The following is a 16833-nucleotide window of genomic DNA, read 5'->3' as shown; positions in this document are numbered from 1 at the left end:
TTCATCGTTTTTGTCATCGTCATTGTCATTACCGTCATCATCAGTTCATCGTCTTTCTCATCATCATCATCAACATCATCATCATCATCATCGTCGTCATCATCATCATCATCATCATCATCAGCAGCAGCAGCAGCAGCAGCATCACCATATCAGTTAATCATTATCAGCATATAACCTCTGTAATATCACGTCATTGTATCGTGCCCTAGTTCCATCTTATCAGTCGTTTTATCAGTTAATGAGTTCATTTTATCTTACTTCACTTCTGCCTCCTCTCTTTACCCCTTCGGACTGACGACGTTCCCTTTTATTTCATTCCTGCCAGAGAGAGAGAAAGAGAGAGAGAGGGGGGAGGGGGGAGGGAGAGAGATCTGTTAGTACCAATAATAAAGACAAGACACATTATTTTTTTATTCATTTGGTTAACACTTTTAATTTTTCTTCGTCTTTTTTATTTCGTCTCCCTTTACTTTTGGTGTCATTTCAACTCATCCACTTCTTTTTGCATTTCTTACTTTCATCTGTTTTTTTTTTGTTTTTTTCTGTCTCCTCTCATCATTTCCCATTTGGTATCATTTCAACTCATGAGTTTCATTTATGATCACCTACCATCTTCCATTGTGTCAGTGATGTTATCCTACCTCTTCAGATTCATTCATTTTCAGGCATTATTTTCCATTTCAGTCATTTCATTTTCCATCTCCTTTCCCTTTACATTATTTCATTTCCCCTTTCTCTTCAAACTCCCTTATTTTCCGCAGTCACTGTTTCATTTTGCACCTCCTATCATCTTAAGTCTTCATTTTCCACCTCCTGTCACCCTAATTCTTCATTTTCCACCTCCTATCACCCTAATTCTTCATTTTTTTCTACCGTACCCTCTCCCAGTCGTAGCCCATCAGCTGTGTATATAAACAAACCTCGATGCTCCTCTGTCTCAGCCGCGGGGCATTGTGGGTATCCATGATGGCCGACCTCCTCCCCCCTCCATCCCTCCCTCCCGCTTAGGCATAAACATTCTGCAAGATTGATCGGTCGCGAACCCTCTTGCACGCGAACCGGGGCCGCGATCAATACCGGTGACACGTTCCGGTTTCATCCCCGACTCTCCCGGTTCCCCCAGTCCGCGAGATTAGGCGAAATTAACCGAAGATGAGAGCGAGAAATGAGAAAAGGTGATGGGGGAAAGGGAGGCGGCCGGTTTTAGGGTAGGATGAGGTTGATGATGATGATTCTTTCCGTTGCCATAGTTTCTCTCTCTCTCTCTCTCTCTCTCTCTCTCTCTCTCTCTCTTTCTCTCTCTCTCTCTCTCTTCTCCAAGTGCCTCTCAGCTCCTATCTCCCTGTCTCCTCCCCATCCTCTCTCCTATTCCCTACTCTCCTCTTTCCTCTTCTCTCCTTTCTCTCCTCTCCTCTCCTCTCCGGCCGCCTCCTCCCCGCTCTTAAATACGAGCAATAAACACCTCAGGGAAGAATTAATGCCAAGTTATGCTGCAAAAGGAAGGCCGCCCCGAATCTGCCTTGCCGGAGCGTCAGGCAGGCAGACAGACAGACACGCAAGCAGACAGACAGGTACGTAGGCAGGCAGACAGATCGGCAGACAGACAGGCACATAGGCAGACAGGCAGATAGACATGTGGGGAGACAGACTGGCAGGCAGGCAGGGAAGACATTAGACAGGCAGATAGGAAAGGATGGAAAGCAGGTTGACAGGAAAGGAGGGTTTACAGGTATGCAGTCAAGTAAGCAGACAGGTAGGCAGGTAGACAGAGAAGGAGGTAGGGCAGAGAGGGAGGTGAAGACCAAAAAGCTATCCATACAAGCAGACATGTAGTAGGTAGTTAAGGAGGCAAGGAGGAAAACTAAGACAGCAGCAAAGAAGAAGAAACAAGGGTGAGGGTAAAACAGCAGGAAAGTAAAGGGACAGGCAGAAGTTTAGATGTGGGAGGCAGCAGGAGGCGAGGCAGACAGGGTGGGTGTACACTGGAAGGAGCAGGTGAGGGAAAAATAATAATCCTGTGAATATATATTTTCTTTGTATTTTCTGTCGTGTTATTAGTGTGGTCGAGAATACATAAGCTTTCCTTCTTTTTAAATTTCAGTACGATGGCTTCTTATTTTCAGTTAGTCTTGATGATGATGATGATGATGATGATGATGATGACGATGATGATGGTGACGAAGATGATGAGGAGGAGAATAAAGATGATGATGATGATGATGATGATGACTGATTCTTCTTGATAGTAAATAATTTGAACAAGGTTGTATTAAACTCTTCAGTTTCAGTAAGTCTTTCCTAAGTTGAGTAAAACTGCCTTGAAAAAGCAAGAAGAAATAAAAAAAAAAGGCGTCATCGTAGGGAAGGGGTTAATATATTCTGGCTAAAAGTAATACACATCATTATTATTTTTTTCATCTTCAAAAATTTACCCAAAATTTAAGTACGATTTTCCGGTCGCCACTTGAAATACGCATGAAACAGGTAACAAAAATCTGGATATAAAACTCGAAATTAATAACACCTTCAAGGGAACGATGAATAATTCCAAGAAGCAAAGGAAATATTAGTTTGAGTCGCAGGGCCTGAAGTTTCATCTGCTTTGCCCGAACGACCCGCTGTAACCTTCTTTACGGCCCTTTTTATGGAAACAATGAAAAGGCACTTCGTCTTTATGGCCAAAATTTGGGACGCGTTTTTTTCCTTCTTCCTCTCCTCTTCTCCCGGGACCTTGGGGGGACGAGACGGCTTCCCTTTGGTAATTTGCCCTCCCCGCCATATTTTGACAGATAAAATTAAATTAGAAGACGCAGCGAATGGCGCGCATTAACTCCCGTCGTTGAATTGTGGGAGGGGGACGAGCCCGCGTCTCCCTCTTGACGTTTCGCCTTTGTTTTTCGTATCGGCGGCCATGTTTCTTTTCCCATCCCTCATATTAAACAATTTACCCTGTTTTTAAGCCACGTACGGGTCAGCTGCGTAGAACTATCGGTTGTTTTCCGGTGAACTACTGTGACAGAAGAGGAAAAAACGAAAGGAGAGCAAAACAAAAGAGGAATGATGAGCGACAGAGGAGACTAATCATACGAAGTGCCCGTCATCCTCCATATTTAAGAATTCAGCCAGTTTTTGCACCACATGTGAACCATCAACATAAAACTTTCGACTGTTTCCCGATGAACTACGGTGGCAGGAGACGAAATAAAGAAATAGCGAGAAATAACGGGAAGACAACTAAACAGAGGAGAAATGAAGAGCGACAGAGGAGGGTAATCATACGAAGTGCGCGCCAAATGGACCTCGTAACAAATGAGCCTCAAGGAGAAAGTCTGGAGAGGCCGTGAAATCCGCCAGATTCCTCGACTTAACACTCTCGGGTCTCCTCTTTTCCTTTCTTTTCCCCTCCTGCTCTTCCTCCTCCTCCTCCTCCTCCTTCTCCTACTCCCCCCGCTTTTTCCCCCTTTTTAACTTTGCCTTCTTCGAGCCCCACCCTGGTCCTTTGAAAGATATTTGACGTCCATCTTAAAATATGATGGATTTTTGGCCAGATTAAACGATCAGGACATTTTATATATACTTTTTTTTTTTTTTTACCCCATTAACCCCCCACACGTCTTTTTCGTTTATACTATTTTGCATTTTTTTCCCATCATACAGTTTTTCTCTCTCGCTTTCTTTTTTTCTTTTTTTTTTTTTTCCAATTTTTCTTTCCATTTCTGGCTCAAAGATCACTCATTAGCTCACCTCTTCGTCCCGCCTAATGAATGAAGACGGACGGTCGCTTGTCTTTCGGAAATTAGCCATATATTTTCCCAGAATGTTTCGAACTGGAGTGGCGTTTTAATCATTTTCCGCTCTCTCTCTCTCTCTCTCTCTCTCTCTCTCTCTCTCTCTCTCTCTCTCTCTCAACCATAACTTTTCAAGTGTCAGTCAGGGAAGTTTTTTAGGGCGATATTTTCCTAGGGATTTTCTCAGCCTTAGCAAACTTATAGAACTTGGGCAACGATTATATTTTTCAACTTTTTTCCCTCTTTTTCTTTTTCCTTTTTTTTTTACGGTTCGGTTGGTTGGTTTGGTTGTTTATTTTTCCTTGCGGCCACAGCCATGCAAGCAGTCTAGGTTAATTCGCAAGCAGAGGCAAGCAGAGACGAGCAGAGGCAAGCAGAGACAAGCAGGTTATTGGAAAGTAGTGATGATCGTAATTTTTTTATGCTGTTTTTGATGGTTTGATTGTAACTCTCTCTCTCTCTCTCTCTCTCTCTCTCTCTCTCTCTCTCTCTCTCTCTCTCTCTCTCTCTCTCTCTCTCTCACACACACACATACAGAAAAACAGAGACATAAAAGCTTAAACTACGACATGAGAGAGGCAACACACACACACACACACACACACACACACACACACACACACACACACACACACACACACACACACACACACACACACACACACACACAATGAGAAAGAGAGAGAGAGAGAGAGAATAAATGTTGAAAGCACAAAGGCAGACTGCGATTATTAAACCATTCAGTCAATCAAGCACTGTCATAAACTCCCACTCCTCTCTCATTACTCCGCTCCTCCCTCTCACCACTCCCTTCTCCTTCCCCTCTCTCCTTCCCCTCTTTCTTACTCCACTCCCCTCTCGTTTCCTCCTCCACTTCTCTATCCCTAGCTCAAGTCAGCCTCTCTTCCGTCCTCCTTTATCTCCTTCCTTCCTTCCTTTCTTTCTCGCTCCCTGTCCTCCTTTTTCCTGCCTTATTTGCTTTCTTCATCTCCTCTCATCACTTAGTTCCCCTCCCACACCCCTCTCTCTTCTCTCTCCCCCTCTCCTTCTTCCTTACAGCTTATATTTCCCTCCCTCTCTCTGTATCTCCCCTCCCTTCCCTTCCACTCCTTCCCCCCTACCTTTCTACACCTCCTTATCTTCCCCAGCCCGTCATACCCCTCTCATCCCACCATACTGTACCTCTCTCAAACCCCTCTCACACTTCATCCCAACTCACACGCTCACCACACCCCTCTCATAGCCCTCTCACCCCTTACTCTTTCACCCCAATTCACATCCCCACTACACCCCTCTCATCCCACCATACCTCTCTCAAACCCCTCTCACACTTCATCCCAACTCACACGCTCACCACACCCCTCTCATAGCCCTCTCACCCCTTACTCTTTCACCCCAATTCACATCCCCAGTACACCCCTCTCACCCCACCCTAACTTACACTCCCACCTCCCCCACCTCTCACCCTGCTTTTCATTCCCTCACCACAGTTCACACCCCCACCACACCCTCTCGCCCCCACCTCTCACCTGTGCTCCTCACTTTCACCCCAACTCACACCCCTCTCACCTTCCCCCCCCCCCTCCGCCAACGAGAGCAAGGTGGCAGTGTTGGTGACCTTTAGCGAACCGCCTGACCTTATGTATAGCCTTATTTTTTTACACACACACACACACACACACACACACACTAATTACGGTCTGCCTCAACACATACACAGGCACTCACCTCTCTCTCTCTCTCTCTCTCTAAGCCCAGATATTCTTGCTCTCTTCCACTACGGTGACGACTCATGCCTTTATACTTTATTTTTACCCATACGCTGCTCCAACATTCATTTTTCCCCAGCTCGATAGATATTGGATAGATATGGCCTTTATTAACTCCCTTTACTCCTTTACTACAACAGGTCTCTCCGCAGCTGAATAAAATCGTCTGGAGGAAGCAAGGATATTAATTGCCATATGTTTTTTCAAGGTGTTACCTGTAATTTTTCTTTTTTCTTTTTAATAATGTGCGTACTTGTAAGAATATGCGCACACACACACACACACACACACACACACACACACACACACACACACACACACACACACACACACACACACACACACACACACACCTGCTTGAGTTGACCTAAGACCCTTACATCAGATCCGTATCCAGTGGGGAAAGACTTGCCCCCCTGAAGCTGACCAAACACACACACAAAATAAAAATGGAAAAAGAAGAAGAAATCCATAAAACTAAGACACTTTTCTTGTACCGAATTAAGGTGTGTGAGGAGGCCGAGGGTTGGCGTATATATATGGGCACCTGATTTTTTTTTTTTTTTTTTTTTTTGGTCAAGGTGATTAACTTGTATTTAGCTAAATATTCTTTTATTTTTCTTACGTGATCTTTATTAAACATCTTGAAAACATGTTCCTTGCCTGTTAAAGTAGCTGTTTCGTTATTAATTTTACTCTGTCTTATGGTAATTATACGGTTCTTAATATTTACTGCTTCATGGTCGTCGTCATCATCATCATCATCATCATCATCATCATCATCATCTTACTCCTCCCCGAATAACCTCTAACAGGGACTGGCCATAACAGAACAAGGTACTTTGTCCCTACATATATCTCTCACTCAGTCTCTCGCACCATACTCATCCTCATCTTCTCTCTCACATCATACTCTTCTTTCTTACACCATACTCTTCCTTTTCTTCTCTCTCACACCATACACTTCTTCTCTCTCACACCATACTCTTCCTATTCCCTCTCACACCATACTTTTTCTCTTCCTTCTTTCTCATACCATACTCTTCCTCTTCCTTCTCTCTTACCATACTCTTCCTCTTCTCCTTCACCAATGTACTCTTCCACTCCTTCCCTAATACGTACGTTCTCTCTCTTTCTCCCATCATTACTCTCACAGTCTCTTATATATTCATTGGCACCCAGTCTATGTGCACTTTATAAATCCTTATAATTTCAATATTTTTCTTTTCATTCACTCAGTATTTTGTCATCTCATTCTTAACACCTTTCCATCCATTCCAAAATAAATTTATCATACACCACCCATTTCCTCAGTATGGATAAATATATATTAAAAAAATGAAAAATGAAAAAGCTCTATCATCACCATCAAAAAATCAATATTACACTTTTCCTGACGATTCGAAAAAATATCTATAATGAGACTTTCCCCCCCCAAAATGCCGACTAAAATTTCTCCCCCCCCCCGCCCCCCAAAAGCTAAACAGGGCCAGTTTGTGGAGCGGGGGGGGGGGTTGAGCTAATTTGCATACGGGCCTTGTCAAGACGGCGGGAAATTAGGCATTAACGTGGTATTTGAAGATGATTTCTGAAACATCCTTTTTATTTTCCTTTTTTTTTTCGTGGAGAGGTTCTTTTATATTAGTGTGTGTGTGTGTGTGTGTGTGTGTGTGTTAGAGAGAGAGAGAGGGAGAGAGAGAGAGAGAATTTCCCATCTTTTTTTTTATTTTTTCCCACCAAAATTTTCAAGCTGTTTTCTTCAGTAATTGGGTATATTATTGTCTAACATCGAAAATAATATAAAATACAGAATTAATTTCTTATCAGAGGAGAAAACTAGGTCCACGTATTCTGGTTCATATTCTCTCTCTCTTTCTCTCTCTCACTCTGTTTCTCTCTCTCTCTCTTTCCTTTAATGGTTACCTCCCTTAGTTTTTCCCTATTTCTCTTCTCTCTCATTTTCTCTTCTCCCATCGTTGTGCTCTCTTCACTTCCCCTCATTTCCCCTCTCATTTCTCCCTTCCCTCCTTTCTCTCTCTCTTTTTTCTCTCTCTCCTACTCACCGTCCCGAACTTTCCATTTCTGTATCAAATATCCACGAAGTTCTGTTTTGATTGGCCTCACTTTTTCGCCTCTTTTATTTTTCGGCTTTTTTTTTTTTTTTTTTTTTTTTGCGTTCATGGCTATTTTTTCACGAGCGTCTTGAGGAGAGTGGGGCACCAGGCTATTATTATTTTTTCTTTATTTCCCGGTAAGCTTTTTTTTAATTATTTTTGGTATATATAATTTTGGGGGGTATTGTGTTGTGGGTGTGTGGTGAGTGAGGGTGATTCTTTATTGGGGTTGAGTGCAGGGATTGTTGTTATTATTATTATTATTATTACTATTATTATTATTATTATTATTATTACTACTACTACTACTACTACTACTACTACTACTACTACTACTACTACTACTACTACTACCATCATCATCATCATCATCATCATCATCATCATCATCATCACTTCAGTTCGCCACCACCCACCTTCCTTAAACACCATAAATATAGCATCTTAGTAATTCGTCTTAGGGCACTGTAGCATCTTAATAATTCGTCTTAAGGCACTATAGCATCCTAGTAATTCGTCATAAGGCACTGTAGCATCTTAGTAATTCGTCTTAGGGCACATTTCAGCCCCCACTTTCAAAATAAAGGGATTTGCTCACAGAATACAATTGATGCTACAATTATTAAACACCGGCAGAGCAGAGGCATCATGGAGATAATAAAGTCATTTTGAATCATCTTAGAAATTTAAGAGAAGGGGGGGATGAGAGGGGAAGGAAGAGAGGAGGGGAGAAGAATCAGCAGCCCCCTTTCCTCCTCCTCCTCCTCCTCCTCCTCCTCCTCCTCCTCCTCCTCCTCCTCCTCCTCCTCCTCCTCCTCCTCCCCCTCCCCCCGTTTTATCACTCGCCAAATGGCAAAAGTTGGAAAAAGTCAAGTCATATTTCAGAAGCCAAAGTCACAGAGTTTTGGTTAGTGGGGGAGGGGGAGGGAGGGTGCGTTCTCTCTCTCTCTCTCTCTCTCTCTCTCTCTCTCTCTCTCTCTCTCTCTCTCTCTCATACAGTAATCATATAGTTCACTGTGGTATCAGTTATTAAGAGCAATTTACTGCCAACTCCCTCCATGCTTCTTTTTCCTCTCCCTCTCTCCCTTCTCTCATTCTTTCTCCTCTTCTTCTCCCTTTCTTGTCTGTCTGTTTTTGCCTCTCTCTCTCTCTCTCTCTCTCTCTCTCTCTCTCTCTCTCTCTCTCTCTCTCTCTCTCTCTCTCTCTCTCTCTCTCTCTCTCTCTCTCTCTCTCTCTCTCTCTCTCTCTCTCTCTCTCTCTCTCTCTCTCTCTCTCATTGTCAGTCAGTTTATGTTTCTATTAAGCAGCGTAGCTATCCCTCTGTCTTGGTATTTGTCTTCGCTTCTTTTTTCCTTTCTCACCTTTTTTTTTTTTCCATCCTTTCATCAACCTTTCACCTATCTCATTATTCTTTTCTATCTCCTCTTTCTTCTCTTTTTGTCTATCTCTTGCCAATTTCTCTTCTCCTCCTCCTCTACACCCTTTTCCATTCATATATGTACGCACCACCATTCTGTTTATTTCTTCAATCATCTGTCCATCCATCCATCCATTCATTCATTCATTCATTCATTCATTCATTCATTCATATATGCATCCATCCATCCATCCATCAGTCCATTCATTCATCCATCCACCCATCCATGCCTTCCTAGTCCTTCTCTCTTTATCCACTCACCCATCCCCTACATCCCTCTCATTCCCTACCCTCTCTCCAACCCCTCGCCCAGCCCCTCCCCGCCTCCCATACCCGCCCCCTCCCTCCCCCCACCCCCTCCCTAATCACCGCTAACTATGAGAACGACCCCAATCAAACCACGGCTAATTACCCAGCAAATCACTGACCTATAATGACAATGGTGGGAAAAAAAACAAAACATACCAACCACGATTTTTGTGTGACATTCTTTCCTAAGGTTGTTTCGTGTATTATGTAGTGTGTGTGTGTGTGTGTGTGTGTGTGTGTGTGTGTGTGTGTGTGTGTGTGTGTGTGTGTGTGTGTGTGTGTGTGTGATCGGTTTGGGGAGGAGGAGGAGGAAAGGGGGAGAGGGAAGATGGGGAGGGAAAGGGGAAGATAGTTTGGGAAAAGGAGAGAGAATCGGACATACCCTCTCTTCTTCCTTGTCCTTCCTCTCATCTCTTGTTCTTCCTTCTTTTTTTCCTCCTTCTCTTCCCTCTCTCTTTGTCCTTCTCCTCCTCCTTATCATTATCATCATTTTACCTTTCACGCAGCAACTCTCTCTCTCTCTCTCTCTCTCTCTCTCTCTCTCTCTCTCTCTCTCTCTCTCTCCTTCTCCTCCTCCTCCTCCTCCTCCTCCTCCTCCTCCAACCTTACGTCCACATCACACAGCCTCTCCATAATTCACTTCTTGTATATTGAGAGAGAAAAGGTCACTTCGCCTCCCTCTCTCACTCTTTTTCTCGCTCGCTCTCTCACTTATTTTTACATTATCTCACATTTTTTACCTCCCCCCGTTTTTTTTTCATATATCTCTATTTACGGAATAACTAAAAAGATCACGTCAGCTCGTTTCGGTAATGCGATGGCTGGTGCTTCATTTGTTTCCTAGTGCCGCCATCTTTGTTTACGAGTGGCTGTTGGAGGTTTCGGCGCTGTTGGTGATTTCGTCCTTCGTTTTCGCTGTTTTCGGGGCTTAGTTGATTTTGCTTTGTTTTCTAAATTTATAGATGTCTCATTTATTTACTTTTTTCTATACTTACATCATTCGACATATTTGTAATCCATCCATCCTCCCGGCCAGTATTCTGTTCATCTCTATATCCTTACCTTCTACCCGTCCATCCTTCCATCCAGTATCATCTGTCTTACAGTTTCTTATCAGTCCATCCAATCAACCATCCCTTCACCCAACCAGCCAACATTCCATCCATCCATTTCTCCATACAACCATCCGTCCATCCAGCTATCCTTTCAACCAACCAGCCAACCAACCAGTATTCTTTCCATCCATCCATCCATCCATTCTCAATCCAACTTGTTCATATTCCTGGTGAATCTCTCTCTCTCTCTCTCTCTCTCTCTCTCTCTCTCTCTCTCTCTCTCTCTCTCTCTCTCTCTCTCTCTCTCTCTCTCTCTCTCTCTCTCTCTCCGTAAAACTAACCCGATTATATATTCCTGAATTACTTAGGCAAGACAAAGGCAAAATTGGGCGTCCATCTGCTTACCATAACCTCATTTTCTTGGTTGTCTCTCAGATTGGCTCATTCTCTTGCAGGATTTTTCTTATTTTCGTGTGGATTTTCTTTTTTTGAAGGGATCGTTTCTCTCTCTCTCTCTCTCTCTCTCTCTCTCTCTCTCTCTCTCTCTCTCTCTCATGTTAGTATGTTAAGATGCAGCAGTGTTGTTGGTAATATGTTAGAATATTTAAATTACTTGAGTAGTTATTATTATTATTATTATTATTATTATTATTATTATTATTATTGTTATTATTATTATTATTATTATTATTATTATTATTATTTTCAACAGTAGTAGTAGTAACAGTAGTAGCAGTAGTAGTAGTAGAAGTAGTAGTATCATTATTTTTATTATTATTATTATTATTATTATTATTGTTATTATTATTATTATCATTTCTATTATTATTATTCCGATGGTGTTGAAGATGATGATGATGATGTCGATTATTATAATAATAATAATCTATCTATCTATATACCTAGGCTGCTTCCCCCAAGGAAAGGGAGGTAGCCGAGACAGGACGACACACTCCCCATTTACTCATCCATTCAAACACATTCATTCGCATCTTAGCCCCAAAGGGGAGAACGGACAGATCTTCACCGCACCACACCGCACAAGGGTCAACTGCGCAATGCAATCAGTGACATCCGCAGCAGGGCCCGACAGCAAAACTGGTTTACCCCTGCCACATCATAACAGACCCATCCCCTTACCCGCACCTGACCTGACTAGCTGATCAGACCAAATGCGGGAGAATATCCCCTCAGGGCTGCGTCATCACTTATTCATTCACAATTTCTCTCCATTTACTTCTGTCACGCACAGCCACTCTTCCTTGCTCAACAGACATCCCTCTCGCATCCAGCGCTCTCTTCACACTGTCCATCCATCCTATTCGTGGTCTTCCTCTCAGCCTTACACCTCTCACATCAGATCTAGTTATCTTTTTCACCAATCGTTCATTATCCATTCTCTCCATATGCCCAAACCATCGCAACACCCTCTGCTCAACTCTACCAGCCATCTCCCGAACAACTCCAGTTCTCCTTCGCACTTCATCATTTCGCACCCGATCCATACGCGTCACTCCACACATACTCCTCAGACACCTCATCTCCATTACATTCAAACTTTTCCTCTCTGCTACACCCATATTCCATGTTTCAGCCCCATATAACGCAGTTGGTACCACAACACCCTCATACAGCCTTCTCTTTACATCCATTCTAAGCGAACGACATTTAAACACTTTTTTCATTCCTCCCAGCACCTTTCCTACTTCATTTATTCTAAACTTCACTTCTGCATCTATTCTTCCATCCACAGCAACATGTGACCCTAGATATTTAAAACAATCTACCTCCTCAAGCAACTCACCATTCAAAACTATATTCATCCCCCTACCATCTATCAACCTCGTACACTTCATCACTTTACTCTTATTCTCATTTACTTTCAATTTCCTCCTTTCACACACCCTTCCAAACTCCTCTACCAACTGTCTCAATCTCTCCTCTGAATCAGTCACCAGTGCAGTATCATCTGCAAACAGCAGCTGCTTCAGATTCCACTCTCCACCATCAACATTCACCAGACTCAGACCTCCACCTAAAACTCTTGCATTCAATAATAATAATTATTATTATTATTATTATTATTATTATTATTATTATTGCTATTATTATTATTATTATTTTTTGTTCCTTGCCGATCTGTTCTGTTTTCATTTTCTTTCACATTCCTCAATATTTTTCTTAACTCTTCCTCATTTTCTTTCATGTTTTCCGTTTTCTTCCTCTCATCCTTTTGCATTAGCTGTCTGTTACCTTTCAATCATTCGTCCCTCCTTTTCTCTTCTCGCCACTTGCTTTCCTCCTCCCTCCCATTTCTTCCCTCCCTCCCCCTCCCTCCCTTCCTTCCTCCCATTTATTTTCTCCCTCCCTCCCTCCCTCCATCCATCCATCCATCCCACCATCCATCCATCCATCCCACCATCCATCCATCCATCCATCCATCCGTCCATCCATCCATCCATCCATCCATCCATCCATCCATCCATCCTCTTCCTCCTCCTCCTTCTCCTCCTCTTCCTCCTCCTCCTCCTCCTCCTCCTCCCTCCCATTTCTCTTCACTCCCTCCCTCCTCTCTCCCTCCCAATCAGCCCCTCACACTCCCTCGTAAACCCGCCTTCTACTCATCTCCCTCTTTATGACTGCTTTGCCCCCCTCATCACGGCCTCTCTCCCCTCCCCTCCCCTACTTTATCTCCCCTCCCTTCTCTTTCTTTCTTTCCCCCTCTTTTTTTCCTCTCTTCTCCTTTCTTCATTTTCTTTTGCCTACTCTTTTCATCTTTCGCTACCTATTTCCCTCTTTAAGATTGTTTTGCTTAGCTTAATATTTCTCTCCCCTCCTCTTCTTCTTTATCTCCCCTCCCTCCCCCTTCTCTTTCTCTCCAGTCTTTCTTCTCTCTCATATCCTTGTGTCTTTTTTTTTTTTCCTTCTTCCCCTCTTCTCATCCTGATTTCTCCTGTCTTCCCTTCCCCTTTCTTTCTTCCCTCTTATTCCCCTTTCTTTACCCTGTGTCTTTCTTGCCTCTTCTCTTATCACCATTTCCATCTCATCTTTCCTCTCTCTTTCCCCTCTTTTTCCTCTGTGTCTCTTAAACTCCTCATCATATCCTGACCTCACCTTGCCTTTTCTTTTCCCCTCTTTTTCCTCTGTGTCTCTTAAACTCCTCATCATATCCTGACCTCACCTTGCCTTTTCTTTTCCCCTCGTTCTCCCTCTTACTTCCGTCTCTTCTCCCCTTTTTCTTCCCTCCGTTACTTGTCCCCTTTCCTTCCCCTCTTCTTTTCCCTTCCTTTTCAGTTTTCCCTCATATTGTCCATTCGTCCGCCCAGCCATCCAACTACTGATTCCTAATATTCCTTCTTCCTTCCTATATTTCCCCTTCCTTCCTTCCTTCCTTCCTTGTCAGTCTCTTATTATCCCCTAATTTTTCCCCTTCTTTCTCTCGTTTGTTTCTCCCTCCTTCTACTTCTCTATCTTTTCCTCCATCTCACATCTTCCTCCTTCCATCCCCAAAATTATCCCCTCCCCCTCCCTCCCCTCCCCTCCCCTCCCCTCCCCCTAATCGATCCCCCCCAACACACAGTAATTAGGAACATTAATCAGACGAGGCGACATTTGCATAGTTCTAAGGAGACGTTCACAACCTCCCCCCCTTTTATAAAATTTCGTTTTTTTTTTTTTTTTTTTTTTTTTTGGGGGGGGGGGGTTTATAGTTTCAGGTTTTCCGTAAATTTTGGCGGGCATTTTGGGGCAGTTTTTTTCTGTCTGAGTATGTGATTCTTTTTTTTTTTTTAGTGGAGAATTTTCATGGGTCAGTTTCTCTCTCTCTCTCTCTCTCTCTCTCTCTCTGTTTCTATATCTATATATATATATATATATATATATATATATATATATATATATATATATATATATATATATATATATCTGTCTGTCTGTATATCCATCTATCTGTCTACTTATCTATCTGTCTATCTACCAAGTTCTCCCTTCCAATTGATTATCTATAATCTTCCCTTCAGTTTGGCGTAAAATTGCCGTCTCTCCATCTTGAATGCTGAGTCATATAGCAAAAGATAAACTAGAATATGGTACTAGTCACGAAGAAGTGGTATGGATGTAGAGCCATACCATTGTCTTTTTCTGACACTGAGCAACGTTAAAAACTTACTCTAATAATTATGAAAATAATAATAATAATAATAATAATAGTAATGATAATAATAGTAATGATAATAATAATAATAATAATAATGATAATAATAATAATAATAATAATAATAATAATAATAGTTGCAGTAGTAATCTCCAGAACAGTGTAAATTTGGGACAAGATAAGACGAAAAAAATGTAACTTTTTTTTTTTTTTTGCTTTTTTCATATAATTCTCACCTTCTTTTGTGTGTTCCCCTTTCTTTTTTTCTTCACGTCCTTTTTATTTAATGTGGTTATAAATAAAAGCAGGATGCAGTTAATATGTATACATGAGTGATAAATATTTCCCTTTTTTCTCAGTACAGTATGTAGATCGTTCATTAATTTTTTTGTGTATTATTCGTAAAAAGGTCAACAGTGCATGATTCCTTTATTTCGATTAGTTAAGAAAATTTCGCCTCTGTTTCCAAGAATTTCAAAGCATAAATCCATTGAGCTAATATTTTTTATAGCACAAGAAAATTTCCAAAATTTCCAAGGCATAAATCCGCTGAGCTGAAGAAACACTCGGGGGGCATCTCACAAAATCAGCGAAGTCCCTATTTGCTATGAAAATGTTCCGGATGAGGCACAAATCCATGGCGGAGTAAAAGGGAATTATTTAGGCAAGAAAGCTGGGAGCGGGAGCCATGAGGGAACGAACGCGGCGCCGACCTACACATTACTGGAACAAGATGGTGGGTTGATTAGGTATGCGAGAGTCTTTTAAGAATGGAATCCGGGCTGTTGTTTTTTACCTAACTGATGGCGTGGAATTTGCTGGTTTTCTGATTTTGTTATTACTTTTTTTTTTTTTTTAAGGGATAGTGTTAATGTTTTCGTGGTACACATATTACTGGAACATGATGGTGGGATGATTAGGTATGCCGAAGTCTTTTAAAGAATAGAAACTCCTGCGATTCTTCTAATATTAGTGTGAAATAAGTATTCTCTCTCTCTCTCTCTCTCCTCTCTCTCTCTCTCTCTCTCTCTCTCTCTCTCTCTCTCTCTCTCTCTCTCTCTCTCTCTCTCTCTCTCTCTCTCTCTCTCTCTTATATAGGTGGTTTGTGTATTTTTTTTCAGTTTTGATTATTAAAACAGGGAAGTAATTTTTTAGTTTTTTGGTATTGCTTGTTCGTTTGATTGATTTTTTTGTTTACTGCGAACAGACCTCAAGAAAAGTTTTTAAACATGCTTTAATATTATTTAATCCATTTTTCTCTGATTCCTGGCCCTCTGTTTACAAGTTCTTACGAGCTGTGCCGAGATGTCTAAGAGCTCAACAAGACACCCAAAAACCTGAAATCTTGCTTCTAATTTTTGTCTCACTATTTTTCGCCTTTTTTAATGATGATGATAATAATAATAATAATAATAATAATAATAGTAAGAATAATAATAATAATAGTAATAATAATCTGGTAGTAATATAAGTACCAATACACTACTGATAATAATAACACGAACAGAATAAGACACTGTAATAACTACGCAAAAATATCTCAAAATGTACTGAAATAATTTAAAAATCGATAAAACCAAAAAAAAAAAAAATACCAAGAATCCATAGTTTTAAAATTATTATTATTATTATTATTATTATTGTTATTATTGTTGTTGTTGTTGGTGTCATCATCATCATCATCATCATCATCATCATCATCATCGTTGTTATTATTATTATTATTACTGCCATCAACCAAATTATTACTTTCCTTTTCCCCCTTTTGGGTAGCTTTTCTTTTCATGTTTATATTATTGCACCTCTTACTTTCATTCTTCTTTCTCTCTTAGCTTCCCTTCATTTTTCATTCGTTCCTCCTTCCTTCCTTTCATCCTTCAGGTTCATATTTCCTTCCTTCCTTCCTTCCCTCTTCTTTCCTCTCGTCTTGTTCATGTTTCCTTCTTTGCTTCCTTCCATCTTACTTACCTCCTTCCTTCCATGTTCCTTCCCTCCCGACCACCCTTGCTACACATACATATAGCCTATAATTGTACATCCAAGTCCTCTTCCGTTTTCTTCCTTTCCCTGCTTTTTCCCCTTCCTTCCTTTCTTCTGCATTCATATGGTAATGCCTCCCCCTCTTTCTTCGTCACCTTAGATTAAATTGCCGGGCCCTAAGAGTATGTCGGCTCAGGGGAATAAAACCAAGCGGATATGAACCTTAAACCCAGTGTCCGTAAGCC

General features: G+C 41.6%; 1 protein-coding gene across 1 annotated transcript in view; it reads left to right on the top strand.

Moving 5' to 3' along the window:
* Positions 1 to 16833, top strand: part of dati (zinc finger protein datilografo) — a 1103308-nt gene that overhangs the window by 1063161 nt on the left and 23314 nt on the right. The window lies entirely within an intron of this gene.

Source organism: Coenobita brevimanus, chromosome 101 (assembly GCF_032717465.1).
Source record: "Coenobita brevimanus isolate Jiangsu-jjx chromosome 101, ASM3271746v2, whole genome shotgun sequence".
Classification (NCBI taxonomy): Eukaryota; Metazoa; Arthropoda; class Malacostraca; order Decapoda; family Coenobitidae; genus Coenobita; species Coenobita brevimanus.
This window is presented reverse-complemented; position numbering and strand designations above follow the sequence as displayed.